This window comes from Malaclemys terrapin, chromosome 4 (genome assembly GCF_027887155.1).
Source record: "Malaclemys terrapin pileata isolate rMalTer1 chromosome 4, rMalTer1.hap1, whole genome shotgun sequence".
In the NCBI taxonomy this organism is placed as follows: Eukaryota; Metazoa; Chordata; order Testudines; family Emydidae; genus Malaclemys; species Malaclemys terrapin.
Window position 1 is genome coordinate 82,340,215 of NC_071508.1, and position 16,927 is coordinate 82,357,141.

Below are 16,927 nucleotides of genomic sequence, written 5' to 3' on the forward strand. Positions count from 1 at the left end.
TTAATGCTTCCCCCTTTGGGAGGTTTTACTGGAATGTAAGGACAGTAATAACTTAATCCAACATAGGATTTGGAGATGCGGTTGCTGGTTGTCCCTGGTGGAAGGATTTTATCAGAATAGTTAATGCTGATTTGTATCACTCAGCCACACAGAGGTTATACAAAGAGCAGCAAATCCCCAGAAGCATAACAGTCAGTCTGCTCCTAACCTCAGCCTTTATCTCTCACAGCCAGCTTCCTCCCCTCACCACAAGCTACTTTACACTGAGGCAACACTCTGCAACTGAGGTCTGTCCACCCAAAGAGTACAGACAGGAGGGGAGGGGACATGGACACATGTGATTAGTGTGCAGAATGGGGGCAGGGAATTATGGGGTGAAGCTCTTGTGAACCAATTCCAATCTACTTCATGCTGGGGCTTGTGGGTTCTGGGGATATCTGGAACAGGGTTCCAGTCTCTAATTTCTTTTTCTTGCATTAATCTTTGGAATGCGAGAGGAGGTTGTGCTGAATGAAATACAAGGAATGAGCTGGAGTGAAGAGGTGTTGGCAGCTTTCTCAGCTTGTCTGAAGGCACCCATGACCCAAAGGAATATCCCCATCTGCTGGGAAGAGGCACACCCATAGTACATGGAGGCTGGGAGAGAGCTCCTGTAAGGATCCTTCACCATGAGGTCACATCACCCCCTCCCCTCAGATTTCTGATGAGAAATCTGTTGGAAGGGGACAGTGAGACAAGGAAACTCTGATGCGTTCCTCTTTGGCTTCCTGCAAAGGATCCCCATAAGTGGGAGGGTCTCGGGGCTGTTGGAGTTCATAGTGTGAGGTCTTCCAATACTGTGGATTCAAGGGAGATTCCTGAACCTATGTGCCTGGAATAAATATGAAACAGGTGTAAGTAATACAAAATGTAAAGCTCGGGAGGAGGGGGTACCCATAGAGGTTGCTTGCAGGGGTGATGAGAACTATGGTGGACAGGGGAGGCTTTTGCTCCATATATGGTACACAGGCTGCCCAGAGGATTCAGGGGGCCTGGGGCAAAGCAATTGTGGGGGCCCCTTCCATAAAAAAAAGTTGCAATACTATAGAATACTATATTCTCGTGGGGGCCCCTGTGGGGCCCGGGGCCTCAGGCAAATTGCCCCACTTGCCCCCCCCTCCCCCGGGCGGCCCTGATGATACAAACTGTTCCTTTAAGTTGATATATACTGTTTTTAATTAATAGGAAACTGCAGAAAATGGCCTTTTTTATCCTTCTTCCCCACCCCATCCCATCTGAAGTGAGTTGAGTCATGGCCTGACTGGTTGGGCCTGTCTCTTTAAAAGTGGCCCATGCAGGGCAGGACTAATGAGTATTTTAGTTCTTAGTATTTACTAACAAAAATATCCTTAGGAAAATTGGAGTAGCATTACTTATTTCTTGTAAAGCAGACCAAGGAGACAGGGTCACTGGAGTCTGGTTCATAAAATGATAAGCTGTTTATGTATACCATGTGGGGCAGGCAGAGAAACACACCGAGACAGCTGCACAAACCAACAGCTGTGACATGCACAGGAAACTTAGATGGAAAGAACCATTAGTGCATTGAGGCCATCTCCCTGCCTGTTAGCAGGGCCAGCCCCCTCTTATCAAGCTCTGTAAAAGAGACTCCTTCATGTCAGACTTGAATGCTTTGATACTGGTGCTCCCCAAATGCCCTATAAGGGAAGAAGCCTCTCTGAATCTCATTATTGCAAATCTGAACTTCTGCCCATCCTGTAATAGAACTGGGTTCACAGGCAGAGAAATGCATATAATCTAGATTCCACATAGTTAGAAATACATCACTGTGTTTGCAAGAAATGTTTAAACTTTCTGGTTTTGTTGGACCTATCACCCAGAACAATGGCTTGCTCTAATAAGGCCTTCTTTGTAGCTCTACAGCAGTTTCAGTTAATTTACCATCCCAGATTGTCTCATAAGGGATAAAGCTCCCTTCTAAGCTCTCAGAATTCTAGTCCTGCTTTATGGTCCATTTTTAATTTCTCACAATATCTTGAGATGGGAGTGGATCATGGGGCTGAGAAAGACAAGCCCAAGTTTTAGACGTTGTATTGCAGGCCAATACCTGGGTCATCTTGACCTCAAAATATCCCTGCTGATGAACTAACTTATTTCAAATCAGTTCCAAGGACATGATTCAAGATGTGGGCTGCCCTGTGTGTGGCTGGGTAAAGCTCATGGCCATTTGGTGTCCAAAACTTCTCTGGCAAAAAACAGGAACATTCAATTTGTTAAACTGTAAACTATGAAGGCGCTTGATGGAAATCTTTGAAGAGCCATGATTGGACATTACAGACTGTCTTGACGAATATGTTACAGTAAAACCTGCCTTAGCAACCGCGTCTGAAGAGAGACCACCTGTCACAAGCGACTACTTGCAGAGGCCACGGAATGTTTTTCCCCTATAATTTAACTGTGAAGAGCGACAACCTGTCATCTGTGACCAGCAACCACATTTTCTTACTCCCATGCATAAAAACAAACCTGTAGGAGAAACAGATCTTCCTTACTTCTGAGCTGCTGCTGATAGTTAGGGTGACCAGGTTTCCGGTTTTCTACTGGAACACCCGGTCAAAAAGGGACCCTGGCAGCTCCAGTCAGCACCGCTGACCAGGCTGTTAAAAGTCTGGTCGGCGGTGCTGCAGAGCTAAGGCAGGCTAGTCCCTACCTGTCCTGGCTCTACGCTGCGCCCTGGAAGCGGCCAGCAGGTCTGACTCCTAGGCAGGGGAGCCACGGGGCTCCATGTGCTGCCCCCACCCCAAGCACTGGCTCTGCACTCCCATTAGCCAGGAACCGTGGCCAATGGGAGCTGTGGGGGTGGTGCCTGCAGGCGAGAGCAGCCTGCAGAGCTGCCTGCTGCACCTCCGCCTAGGAGCCTGACCTGCTGGCCGCTTCTGGGGCGCAGCGTGGAGTCAGGACAGGCAGGAAGCCTGCCTTAGACTCCCTGGTGCACCACTGATCGGGAGCCGCTGGAAGTGAGCCTGTACCCCAACCCCAAGCCCCAACCCCCTGCCCCAGCCCTGAGCCCCCTCCTGCACCCCAACCCCCTGCCCCAGCCCGGAGCCCCCTCCTGCACCCCAAACCCCTCATCCCCAGCCCCACCCCAGAGCCCGCACGCCCAGCTGGAACCCTCTCCCACACCCCGACCCCCTGCTCCAGCATGGAGCCCCCGCCCAAACCCTGAACCCCTCATTTCTGGCCCCATCCCAGAACCCGCACCCCCAGTTAGAGCCCTCACCCACTCCCGCACCCCAACCCCCTGCCCCAGCTCAGTGAAAGTGAGTGAGGGTGTGGGAGAGTGAGCCACTGAGGAAGGGGGAATGTAGTGAGCAGGGGGCAGGGCCTCGGAGAAGGAGCGGGGGAAGGGGCTTGGCCTTGTGGAAGGGGCAGGGCTTGGGTGTTCAGTTTTGTGCAATTAGAAAGTTGGCAATCCTACTGGTGGCAGCGCTGCCTTCAGAGCTGGGGGCCCAGCCAGCAGCTGCCGCTCTCTGGCCGCCCAGCTCTGAAAGCAGCGCAGTAGGCTTGCGGCCCCCAGTTTGATAAATGCTGTGTACTTTTGTATACTGGACTACTGTATTAATAAACCCACTAAGGATTTTAAATTCAGTACTATACTGTATTGTATACTGTATGTAATGTTCATTTAAAAGGCAATTAAAATTAAACATGAAACATCTGTAACAATAGTAGCCTTTCTGTACCTCATAAAAGTGCCCATTTTACAGCAGACCATTTAAGAGAGACCACCTCTAACAAGCAACCACTTTTGCTAACTCCCATGAGTGATCGCTGCTGACAGGTTTTACTGTATTTATTATCTTGTGTTGTTCTTAAGCCCATCCTCCTCCCCCTCAAACCTATTCAGTTGCCAAGTGCAAAGAACAATGTGTCTCCAGCTCAAGTCCCACAGCAACCCAGGTGGGAGGCAGGAAGCTATAAATAACTTCTCCCCCACACAGAGACTGATCTACTGCCTCCAGCAAAACCACTTTCCAAAACAAAATCACCCCACCATTTTGCTCTGCCTTTTCCCTTTTTTGCAGTAAGGCCACTCTAATGCACTATTTTTCCCACTCCCACTCTGTAGAGATACCGTTCTCCCCTTCACCCTCACATCACTGCAGAGAGATCACCCTGACTATTAGCATCTCTTTCTCTCCCTCCTTCCATGCTGTCTCTGTGGAGCAGTTTCCCAATTAGTGGAGCAGTTTCCCAATTACACACATTATGGAAGGCTAGGTTTTTGTAAAAGGAAATAAAACTGCAAATATTAATATAAGAGGATATGGTCCAATAGGTAGGGCCCTGGCTTTAGAGTCAGGCGACCTCAGTCCTATTCCTGGCTCTTCCATGGACTTGCTGTGTGACCTTGAACAAGTTACTTACCCCCTCTCTGTGAGTTGGTTTCTCATCTATAATATGGGGATAGTGCTGCTTTCAAAGAAAGGTCAAATCCTTTGAAATCTATGGATAAAACATCTATATAAGTACTAAGCATTATTATCACAAAGAAAAATGTCAAGGTTGAAATTATGTTTCAGTGGAATACTTATTTTATACATAGTCTAAGTGTGCAGTAAAGAGTTCAGAAGACATAGTCTAAGGGCACATGAAGTGTGATCATTTGGTGGAGTAACAATATTTTATTAATAGAATTGGAATGCTTGATCTGCTTATAGTTTTATTTCCAGAAAGTGTTAACCATTCTAAAGTTTTCATGTAGATAAAAAACTCTGCCATTCCCTGTTCCTCTCCATGCCTCTCTGGTCCCCTCATCCCCTTGCCATGACCCAGCACACTTTCAACATGCTCTTCTCCTTCCATAGCTTCTTAACTCCTGCCTCCAACTCTATTCTCCTGCCTCTTTATCTCTGGGACTTTCTTTCACGCCCTTCCTGCCTCCCTGCTTCTGTCCTTCTATCTTCCCCAGTATCTTTCATACCTTTCCGTTCCTTTCCCATGCACCACTCTGTCTTCCCTAGTATCTCCAAATTGACTGTGTTAGGGGATCCAGTTACAGCACTGCAAAGCTATGCCATGGTTCAGTCCGATCTACAAGCTCAAGATTGAAGCATGGTATAACTAGGAACCCTAACAAAATATTTTTATAGTGCAGATAGAGCCTGGGTGTGGGAGGCCACCTCATAGTGCAGGCCTCTGCCTTTGTCAGATGACTATCTCAAAGCCTGGTTCCATTTAACATGGCTCCTCCTGGGTAGCTGCCCAGGCACTATCTGCTGCTCAGGCAATCTTTTAGCAGGCCAGTGCAAGACTGTCTTGACCCTTGGTGGTGGTTAAACTCTACATTACATCCTGGGGCAAATGAGGGGAACTCAGCCTGCTACTGCCCAAGTGCAAGAGCCAGAGAGGCTAGAAGGACAAAAGTCAGGGGCTAAACTTTGAGGCAGGCCGGAAACAATGAGTGGGAAGACGCCTTGTTTCTTCAGCATAAATAACATTTTTGTGACTCCCATTTCATGATTCAGCAGCTCTGATGTCAATTTACAGTAAGAAGGGAGACAGGAGATGGTATGTGTGGGAAAGAGTGTCGACAAAAGAGTCTTGTACAACTTCCTCTGGGCTCCCCAGCTGTGTTATCAGGGGTGGGCAGCTGTGTAGAACAAGCCCAGTGTTAGGGGAGCCAGGCCCCAGAGTGCAGACGGGATCTGTGGCAATGCTGAGACTTGGGGGCTGTAGATAAGCCCTCAGCCTCAGAAGCCGTGATCCTTTGGGGCCAGGAGTTTTGCAGAACAGACTCTGCTGGGTGAATGCACTTAGTCAAGGTTTGTGAATTCAAGTGCTAGAGCCTGTCTTAATTCTAGACTGCAAATTCTTCCGTGCAGGGCGTGTTTCTTACTGTTTACTTGTGTAGCACACAACATAATGGGGACTAAATGTAGTACAAATAATAAAAATAATATGTCTTAACTCCTGCTAGCTCCTCCTCTCCAACCTCCCTGCCTCTCATAGTACTGTCAACCCTAAGAGTTCCAAAGACAACTCTCAAAAAATCATCAGTGGCTTTTAAAGTAATTGTGGATTATTATTGTCTTTGGTTTTTGAATGTTTAGGGGTTACATTTTGAAGCTTTTCTCCACAACCATGAGGGCTGGCTGCAACATTTTTAAAAAATGAAAGCTGAGCTCCTCACATAACTTCATGACTCCAGGAGCTAGAGCTTTAAGAAAAATACCAAATATTATGAGATTCATGATAGAATCATGAGAGTTGGCAACAGGCTTTGTTCTTCCTTGTCTGTCTTCTGTCCATCGCTATAATATGAGTGTCTCTCGTCTATCCAAAATATTGTAGCTAACATCACTTTCCCCTCCTTCCATTCTGACTGTGTTGTTCCGTATTCAAATCCCTTTGCTGTCTCCCCTCACCTTTGACATCAAATTACATTAAGCTCAATTGTCTGGTCCTCATCTTCAACGCTTCTCTGCCCCTTTTTCCTGCTCATTTCCTCCTCCCTAACCTCTCTCCTCACATCTCTCTTCATAGCTTTTTCCCACTGGCTGCTTTGTTCCTTCTTCCACGCGGCCTCATACGCTTAGAATTTCCTTTTTTTCCCCAGATATCTGTGGTAAACGTACTTCTGTGTGAAACCTTCCAACAATGATCATAACAATGGGGAAAAAACTGCTGTGTTGAGACTGATCACCTTGAATATTGCATGGGCATGGTACTGTTTGTCTGTCCAACAGGTATGTCTACACTTCAAGCTATGGGTGTGATTTACACCTCAAGGAGACATACCCATGCAAACTACCCAGGTTGAATAGTCCCCTATCAGAGGTGTGACTGCAGCACGGTGTAGACATACCCAAGTTAGCTTTGATCTAGCTAGCTCAAATAGCAATAGCTGTGAAGCCATGGCAGCACAGGCTGTACAAGCCTACCTGGGACCCTGTGTATGTTCTCGAGCAGCTAGCCTGTGCTGCTGCTCATATTGGCGTGACTTTGCTATTGTTATTTGATCTAACTATATCAAAGCTAGCTTGGGTATGTCTGCCTGTGCTGCAGTCATGCCTCTGATTGCAGCGTAGACATACCTCAAGACTGCAAACGTCTTGGAGCAAGCACTGTCTTCCTAAGGCCATGTCTACAGTACGGGGGACTATAGTGGCCCAGCTATGGTCAGGGCCGGTGCTTCCACTAGGCGACCCTAGGCAGTCACCTAGGGCGGCAGGATTTGGGGGCGGCATTTTGCCGCCCTCGGTGGAAATTCGGTGGCGGGGGGTCCTTCTGCTCCGGGTCTTCAGCGGAAATTCGGCAGCGGGTCCTTCACTCGCTCCGGGACCCGCCGCCGAAATGCCCCGAAGACGCGGAGTAGAAGGACCCCGCCGCCGAATGCTCAGAGGAGGAGCGCTGCCGCCTAGGGCAGCAAAAACCCTGGCGCTGCTCCTGGCTATGGTGCCGTAACTATGCCAAAGCATAACCCTGTAGTGTAGACACACCCTACAACGATGGAAGGGGTTTTTCTGTTGCTGTAGGAACACCATTTCTCCAAGCAACGGTAGCTAGATCAACTGAAGCATTCCTCCATCAATCTAGCTGCGTCTACACTGGGGTTAGGTTGGCATAGCTACGGCGGTCAGGGGAGTGATTTTTTTTTACACTTCTGAGCACCATAACTATGTTGACCTACATTTTAAGTGTAGACTGGGCCTAGATGTATTGTACAGTGCTGAGTAGTACACTGCTGTTGTTCAATGAATAAGAATTAATGTGCCTCAATTCTGACCTACAGTACTCCCTGCTATTCTTGTTCTAGGCCCCCCTCCATTCACCTCTTTGCCAATGCACTTTAATCTTGACTTACACCATGCCCTGCTGTCCAGTCCTGGGGTTCTCTTCTAACTAGAAAAGATTTGTTCCATTCACTTCTAAACTTCTCAGATGAGCTTCTCATACAAATGCTCTAATTTTAGTTCCAGGTTTATTTCACTACTACTACTTTAAACAAGCAATGAAATAGAGAGACGTGGAAAGGCCTAAGGCCTGGGGCCTACTCTCACCTTTGAGAAGCTATTCCATTCTAGGGAATGTCTTTTTAAAACAGTCTGTTTCTGGCAGGAATGTCCTCCTTGTTCTTCTCCCATAAGTGCTAATGGTGACACATTATTGGGTAGTTCTGTCATCTACCCAAATGGAGACTGGACTGAGAGCACACGGGGCACGCTTACTTGTGACGCAAGGAGGATTTCAACTCAAGGCTGTAAGGCAGGAGCGTAACCCACTGAATACTGCTCCACCTTGTCCTCTGTAGAGGTGGAGAGCCAGATTGTATGCCCTAATCAGGGCCAGCTCCAGGCCGCAGCGCAGGAAGCAGGTGCTTGGGGCAGTCAATGGAAAGGGGCGGCACAACCGGGTCTTTGGCGGCAATTGGGTGGCGGGTCCCTCAGTCCCTCTCGGAGGGAAGGACTGGCCGCCAAATTGCTACCGAAGAATGAAGCGGTGTGGTAGAGCAGCTGCCGAAGTGCCACCGATGACGGCTTTTTTTTTTCTCTATTTGCCGCTTGGGGTGGCAAAAAAGCTGGAGCCATCCCTGACCCTAGTACACTGAAGTGTAAATTGTCATGCACCTGAAATTTGAGAGGATAATACAAATGATGTGGATCTTGCTGCACTAAGAGACTGGGCAATGAGTTCTGGCACTCATGCTCTGGGGTAGAGCGCCTGCTGAATCACAGTACTTGTGCTTTGGGTTACAGATTCTTTTGCATTCACAGGCTAGAAAGGTGAATCCTAAAATTAGTAGCCTTTAGGTTAAATCCTACTGCACTTGGAGTCTGGGAGTGTGAGTCCTGACCCTATTGTCCTGGTGTGTGGGTGCTGCTGGCACATGCACTCGGTAGTATGGATCTCACTGTACTTGGGCAGGAAGGAGGTGTAGATATTACTGCACTCAGAGTCTGAACATGTGACTCTTGGCTCTATAATATTCATGTCTGCAGCATTTGTGCAGAAGTACATCTATGGGATTCCAGCCTGTGCTCCGTGAATTGAAAGTGCAGGCAACACTGTTCAGGCTTCACTCTGTAGCCCTGGAGAAAACTGTCTGGAGTGTGTAGAAATTAGGGCAGGGTGATCCTAGCCTTAGAGGAGGGATGCAGTGAGCCCAAAAGGACACCTTTTTGCCATGCCCAGAACCAAGACAGTTGTAACAATTCTGTGAGTAAGATTTTGAGAGATGCTGTGTCAAATGTATTACTAATGTCCAGCTCTGTCACATGGTACTGCAGCCTCTACACTCTCTCCTTCTGTAACTTTGGCAAAGAAAGAAACAAGCTGGTCTGGTAGATCTAATCTTTATGAGCCCCCAGCCCTGCTCCCGGCTCATGGCCACATATGCTCCTGATAACATTTTTCCCCTCATATTTGTTCCATTTCGCTAGGGATTGACGCTAAGAGCAGCACTTTCTCAGGCTGAACCCTCACTGAATCTCTCACATATTCACTCCTCACCTCTAACTCATTTCAGCCCCTCTGCCTCCTCCTGACAGCTGCTGAATCTTTCTCAGCCCAGGCCCACTCTCCCGTTTCCCCTCTCCAGTAAGGCACTGTAGTCTGCTGAGGGCAAGGAGAACAGGCTGCCCAACTGCTCCTTACAAACACCCAGTAAGCAGCTGGCTGAACTGAGTTCCAGACTGGAGATACTGCACGCGTTTATGGAACAAGGAGTAAGGGAACAGCTGGCCCTGTGGTGCACACAGAGTTAACATGCTGACAGAAACACTGAGGTTTACATATGAAAAACCAAATATAAAAATAATATGATGAGTAAGACTAAAATTCCCTGTTTTGAGCTTCCATGGGCCCAGCTCCCTCTCCCCTCATTCAGGGCTCAGCAGTTACTTCTCCTTTTCTACTGTCCTTGCAGAACTGTGTCCTGGGATGAGTCAGAGCAGCACTTCCAGGCGGTGTTCTCATTGCGCTCAGCTCCCACCAAAGAGCAGGCAGCAATAGCTTGCTGGTCGGGCCTCCCTGCTCTCTTCAGATACCCCTGAGATGCTCCCTCTACCTCACATGCTGTCCCTTAAGTTTGCTTTTCCCAAGTTTTCCTGCCATCTCCCCATTCAGGTTCCCTTCTGGTTCCACTGCTACATCAGCAAAATGTCCCGATTCTTAACCCCTAGCCTCTCTCAGACACTTTGCCCCACAAGATTTTTGAGTGCTTCACCATAGACTTCTCTGAGGCCCTGACATCTTCTGCATACTGCAGTTGCATTCTCAAGGCCTAACACTTACCCCAGCTCCACCTTAATCAAAGGTGCCTTTGCATCTTCCACTAACCTCCTTGCCAACAGGAGTTGTGACTGCAGGCTATTGGTACTATTGTCCTGCATCTCTTCTTGGCAGGGCCCTGAAACATCACAGAAGCAGATAAATATGATGGAAGAAAGAACAATTATAAAAGAAAAAGTCCCAGTGATAGCGTCCTGGGGGTACTGCCAGGTCCCGGGGGGCATGACCTCAGCAGAGTCATTCCAGCCCCTTTACCATCTGCTTTTTGGTAGAAATTCAGCTACCAAAATGTCTTCTAAGAAAATAAAACCAACACCTATCAGTGGTAGTTTGGGACCTAGGACTTCACTTCCAGGGCGCCCGCTTAATTAAAGGAAGATGTTCTGTCAGCAGTACTTCCATTAAAAATTTAAATCCCGAATCCAGCCATGATATGCCATGGATAGACAAAATCCTCCCCCAGGCCAGAGCTGCAGCAATGGAATCTACAGTGGTTAAGGGTTGGAGTACCGTTCACAGGATCTGAACAAACACTATCCCTTTTGCAGGGTGGGGGGAATAGCTGGTGGATCCAAGCAGCAGCAGCTACAGGAAAGCCTGATGACATTGTTCTCTGGGGTACAAAATGCAGCGATGATAGTAGCGAGTTACTAACTAACTCTTTTAGGCAAAGTACCATCTAACTCCCTGCTCTATGCTGTGGTTAGGAGGGTTGGGTTTAATTACTAATGTCCTTCAGCATCATAAATGATCAAATATAATCTATCTGCTTATATAATTCACTGTTGTGCTTCTGTTGAATGACATTCCTGGTCATTCACCATTCAAATGGATTTGGGAGACTTAAACAGTGAAAAATGTTTTTTCTGTCACAACCCAGATATTGCTTCTAGTAAAGGAAGTGGGGAGGGAGCTGTTCAGATGGAAATGCTATAGGTAGATAGCGCCTCCATGTGGTGTCTCTGTGGACTTACAATATTATCAGACTTCCCACTTACAGCAACTTGAACTTCCGAGGTTTGCTGCTGCCACAGAAATTTTCACAGGGAGGCAATTTCAGCTATTGGCTTATGTGATCACATCACACCCCAGTCTTCAAGGCGCCCTGCACCAGATGTACATCCCCTCCCTCCCAGCCAAAGTCCCATTTCAAATCCCGATCTGAGTATGGTGCAATGAGCCATCACTGCTTTGAATTTCCTAATTCCTCCTGTTTGAAAAGTTACTTTTAGCTATACAGGTGGCTTTCCCATCTAAGCAAGGAGGTCACTGGAGGCTGCGGGCCTCAGAAACCAGGAGAAGGGGTTGCTGGTAGACATGAAATGGTCATGTAAAAGAGGTGGTGGCCATAGACACACAGAGGTAGAGGATCCAGTTAGAGAGGATGAGGGTGTTGGATAAGGCAACTGCACATGTCACTTTAGATAGCACTCCCCACCCCAAATTCCCCAATAAACTTCTAGAAACATCCTGGGGATAAGATGCAAGAAGTCTGACTTTCTACTCCATTCCTTCAAGATAAGGGAATCTTGTAGGGAGGAATGTGGAAACTCGGGCATAAATCCCTTTCAGGACATCAGGCTCAAGTGGCTTGAGGAAGGCTACATTGCTTTTAGACATCCAAATAGCTATCCTCACTAAAAACAGCAACTTCTATGCCAGGCCTGAGACCTATCCTATTGGACTCAGATTTGGCCATAGTGATCCACATATTCGTGACCCTGAGACTTGATGTGTTAAAATTAATTATACTTAGGAATGCAAAGGCCACCCTTGGAAAAGGTCCACTTGGTTCAGAATGCAGAAGCAGCTGCCCAATCAGCAGCACAGGGACTCACTGAGAGCACATTTCCCCTAGAACTTTGCTCTGCTGTGGCTCCCTGTGGGATAGTCTAAGATTAAAATTAAAGATCTCAGAGTGAAATCCTAGCTTCACTGAACCCAAGGCAAAACTCCCATTGACTTCAGTGGGCCAGGATTTCACCCTTGTTCCTGATATTCCAAGCCCTCCATATATCTGGCCCAGGATACCCGAGGAACTGCCTCCCTGTCAGCAACCATGACTACCTATCACAGCTCCATTCTACTGGAACAATGGAACTGTTACCCATTAGAATGGCACTCATGTGGGGGAAGCTGGGCCAAGCCTTTGGAACACTGAATAACTATGAATCTTACTTCAGAACGAAATGCAAAACCCTCTTATTTGGGTTGGGTTTCTCACATAAATCAATCCTATGTGTGTGAGTAAGAGACAGATATTATACTTGTAAAACAAAAGTATAAATTTCCAAGGCACTCACATAGAGTGAGGTGCATAGTATAAAGATATAAATAGTAACTAAATTAAACACATTGCTGATCGTTGACTTTCCCCAGTTCCCAGGATTGGTTACGCTCACAGGCAGGAAATCGATGAGATAGGCATAAAGGGAATAGGAGTGAGACAGAGGAGGTGCCAGTCAGGACCGACTATATCCTTAACGTTTTCCTGAAAATTGCAGGGGTAGGGTGTATCCCAGGGGAAGTTATACAGACTATATTGAAAGATAAATTAGTACATTTGGGCAACTCTATCCCGGTAACTTCAAACTAGCTGAGCTTGTATGAGGGAAAATCTCTGTCCTCTTGAGGCCTAATTTCCAGAGGTGGTGAGCACCTGCAGCTCCCAGAGCCTTTGGTGGGAGTTGGAGGTGCTCTTCACCTCTGAAAATCAGACCACTACTAAGGAGGAAAGGTTAAGCTAATGAAGTAGATAAAGGTGTCTCAGTGGTAAAAATGTGCTGGGATTTTCAAAAGTTTTTGTTAAGATTCCCCAAGATATCCCCTCCTCCTCAGTCAGTCATCTTTAAAACTCACCCAAATCCTTGCGAGACCTTTGGATGACGAACACCGAGAATGGCTGTAGTTATGATTTATTTGCACAGTAGTAGCATGCAGAGAGACCCTGCTTGGAATCAGGGCCTCGAAGTGCTAGGTGCTATACATATGCCTAAAAGACAGTCCCAGTCCCCAGAGTTTACAGTTGATATAGACAAGACACACAAGCAAAATATGAAAAGCGCATGTTTTATTAAGTTACATTTTTAAAATATATGCTACTCCCTCTTCCGTTGTCCAGGTGCCTCCACCATTTCTGCTCTGTTTCCACAGGGATAGATGCAAGCCAAAAAACACCCCGCTGGTGTCGATGTAACTGAAATTTGTAAAGATCTTTCCTGGCCCCACTTTCCTGAATACATTAAAATAATAAATTTTAAAAGAACCATCTGCATAAAACTTGTATACATGGGTTTGTATATATCCAGAGACATAACTAGGCATTTTAGTGCTGAGGGCGAGCAAGCATATTTGTGCCCCTACCTTTCTTTCCATCATTTTCCGCCCCCACGGCTTTGTGCCCTGGGCAGTTTCCCTGCTCGCCCCACCCTGGTTACAGCCCTGCAACTCTCCCACTTGCCTCCTTTGTATCTTGGGCAGATCATATGTTTTGGTGCCTCCATTTTCCCTTATATAAAAGAGAGATAATGATACTTACAGAGGGATGATGGGAGGTATAAGAGTGCAAACAAGAGTAATTCATCTCTCCAGAATGTGTACATGGGAAAAAAAGGGAAGTTCCCCCATAAACCAGACATCACGAGTTAGGAGCCCTTACAGAAAGCAATAAGGCAGTGCTCTGCAATCATGATCTCTAAGGTCAGAGTTTATAGTGTAGTCACTACAGCATTTGGGACCAGTGCTGTAGTATCTATTTTATGAAAATTTCAAATATGCCTCTCTGGAGCTGAATCTTCTCCACCACTAAAATCCATGCCCATGTGTGGCTTCCAGAGTGAGAATCCATCCTGCCTGCTACACATGTCCTGGTGAACTGGGATCCACCACTGTAACTGGACTCCAGCTGGGCCTCTCCTACTCTATCAGTAATCTGCCTGTCCCACTCTACCCCATAGGAGCTGTGCTAAACTGCTGTCTTCTGGGAGTTGAAGCATTCCCACCACTCATGTCCAGCAGGCATAAAAACCTCTTCCATCAGGCAAAATCAGATCAGTGTTTTGCTTCCAGCAAAGAATGTGCAAGTTTTACGGTGAAAGCAATTTCCCTGTCTCCTGATTAATAACAACAGACCAAGGCCCACAGGCTGAGGAAGAGAACAGAGCTTAATTGAATTGAAAGGGGGTCCTAATGACTAGGTTCAAATTAGCCAGCATCACCTTTTCATCCTGGGGAATTGAAATGAAAGAGGATTCTCTACAGCAGGCCATGGCTAGGCCAGCTCTCACCACACACTCAGCCCTTTTAAAAACATGTCTCAGATAAACTAAGTATGTTCCTCTTTCCCAGGCTCTGTTATTTTCCTCATTCAGTTGTCTGAAGTACATATTTTAACACCCCCTCCTCCCTGCACTGGTCTAAGCCACCAGTTTTTTACCTGCAGGTCAAGAGGAGGAGAAGAGCTGGGGGCGGGGGGGGGGGGGGGAGAAAACAAAAAGAAATGGCTTTGGACTGTTTTGTTTTTCCAATGAAATGATAAAACCACGTCTCAAAGCAAATGAACAGTGTCTAAGTGTCAAAAGAGCAAGACATGATTCTTCATCAGCAAAGGTGCAGGGCTGCGTGATAGGAAGTGTGAGTGGAAACAGTGACGCCCAAATAATAGTAATAATTAATACCTGGCATTTCCCACAGCGGAATTCTGCAGTAATGGTGCAAAGCACAGCAAGAGCACTGATAGCAACTAGGGTCTTCTGGGCTGGACACAAGTCTGGGAATCAGATCTGCCTCCCAGTCCTAATCACTGCAGCAAGTCACTCTGCCTGGTCAGTTTCTCCATCTATAAAATGGAGATGATGCTACTCCCTTTTTGTAAAGTACTTTGGGAGGGATCCACGACAGGACTTAGTTGTTGCAATGCTGAGTGTCACAGCATCTAGAAAATCACAAGAACACACTGTGATCCACAAAGCTGAGTTAGGCACCAAAGCTCCCTGTACAATGTATAGTCCCTAAGAATCCCATCTACAAAAGCCAGCCCTGGTGCTCCCTCCGTAAGCAAGGCAATGGGGGAAGACCAACAACAGGCATGTGTTAAGCTCTGCCCCTTTCTCAGAGATAGGCACCTACATCCAAGCTGTCTTGAGGCACCTATGTCCATTTAAAAATCCCCAGACAGGAACTCACCACCTGGAATCAGACAGCTTGAGCACCTACCCTTTGAGAACTAAAAAATGCAATCTAACAGCTAAGTGTTATCATAAGCTGTAATGCTTTGGATCAATGCTGCAGAACAATTTACCATAGCTCTTTATGTCCTCAGCGAGATCTCCTGAGGCAAGCAGTGGACGCCCTATTGCTTGGCACATGTAAAACTCCAGGCGAGTTTTAAGTGCACAGGTGGGCACAATCCCGTGTTGGTAGGGAGAAATACTGGATGGTCCACTTTAACTGGTCTTTTTAGTCTCCAGAGTCTGTGATTTACAATGAATCCACAATTGTCCAATGCGAGTGGAGAGGGGACTGGGGTATGAGGGACACTGCCCTAGTGCAGACTTGTTTATAAAGATGCATAGGTGCTGGAGAAGTAGGCAGTGTGGATGAATAGCTTGGGCACTGCCTGGGAATCAGCCGTGGTGAGCTTGGTTCCTGGCTCTGCCACTGACCCACCATGTAATCTTGGGTTTATAATCTGTGCCTTGGTTCCCTCATCTGTAATGACACATACATATGTTTGTAAAGTGCTTTGAGATCTTTCAGTGAAAGGTGTGATGTAAGTGCTGAGTATTTATAGGCAGATAAAAAAAGACAGGAGCGCTGCTCTGAGGAGCTTATAAAATCAGTCTAAATCAGAAGCACAATAAAGATGCCAATGGGGATGGCCTCAGGGGGAGGAGGATGGCAAGAGGCTGACAGAGAGAACAAGCCATGCTTGTTGCACATACTCCTTGTGTATTACATCTGTTGCACTAGATTTCTGTTAGCCAGGGTGTGCTTAACAAGTTAATTCGCCACAGCCGTGCACCTGAGGAAAGAAAGAACCTTTTAACTGTGGTGTCTTTCAGCAGCACTTTCCTTTATATCTGAGACAAATAGCCCTGTGCTGATAAAAAATTTACATACAAATCTGCAGACTCTGGTGCTTTCACAACCAAGCCATCAGTCCTTGCTGCTTTTAAACTCACTTGAGGACATGCAGGTATCAGTCCACTCCACACCTGCGTCATCTTATCCCCTAACTCCTGCACTCCCTGCCTGCATCCTCCTTCTCACCTAACCCCTGCACTCCCTCATGCCTTTTGCACCCCCTCCCCGCATGGCGCCCTTCACCACCCAGGAACTTGGTGCAGCTGACCTCCTAGCTCCAGTGCGTCATTTCGGCGGTGGGTCCCAGGACGGAAGGACCCCCCGCCACCGCCGAATTGCTGCCGAAGACCCGGAGCGGAAGAAGCCCCGGGCCCCACAAGAGTTTTCCGGAGCGAGTGAAGGACCCCGTTCCAGGGGCCCCGGAACACTCGTGGGGGGCCCTATGGGGCCTGGGGCAAATTGCCCCACTTGCCCCCCCGGGCGGCCCTGTGTGATTCTCTCCAGCTCCCAACAGCGTAGCCTCAGTTGTGTAAGAACGTTCTGCGCCTGC

General features: G+C 47.4%; 1 long non-coding RNA gene across 1 annotated transcript; it reads right to left on the reverse strand.

Annotated features, from left to right (window-relative positions):
• Positions 1-13,342: 13,342 nt before the first annotated feature.
• Positions 13,343-16,870, reverse strand: LOC128836596 (uncharacterized). Its single transcript, XR_008444810.1, has 2 exons — positions 14,970-16,870; positions 13,343-13,525 (listed from the first exon to the last, which is right to left on the reverse strand). It is a non-coding gene; the product is annotated as an uncharacterized LOC128836596 (long non-coding RNA).
• Between the last annotated feature and the right edge of the window lie 57 nt (positions 16,871-16,927).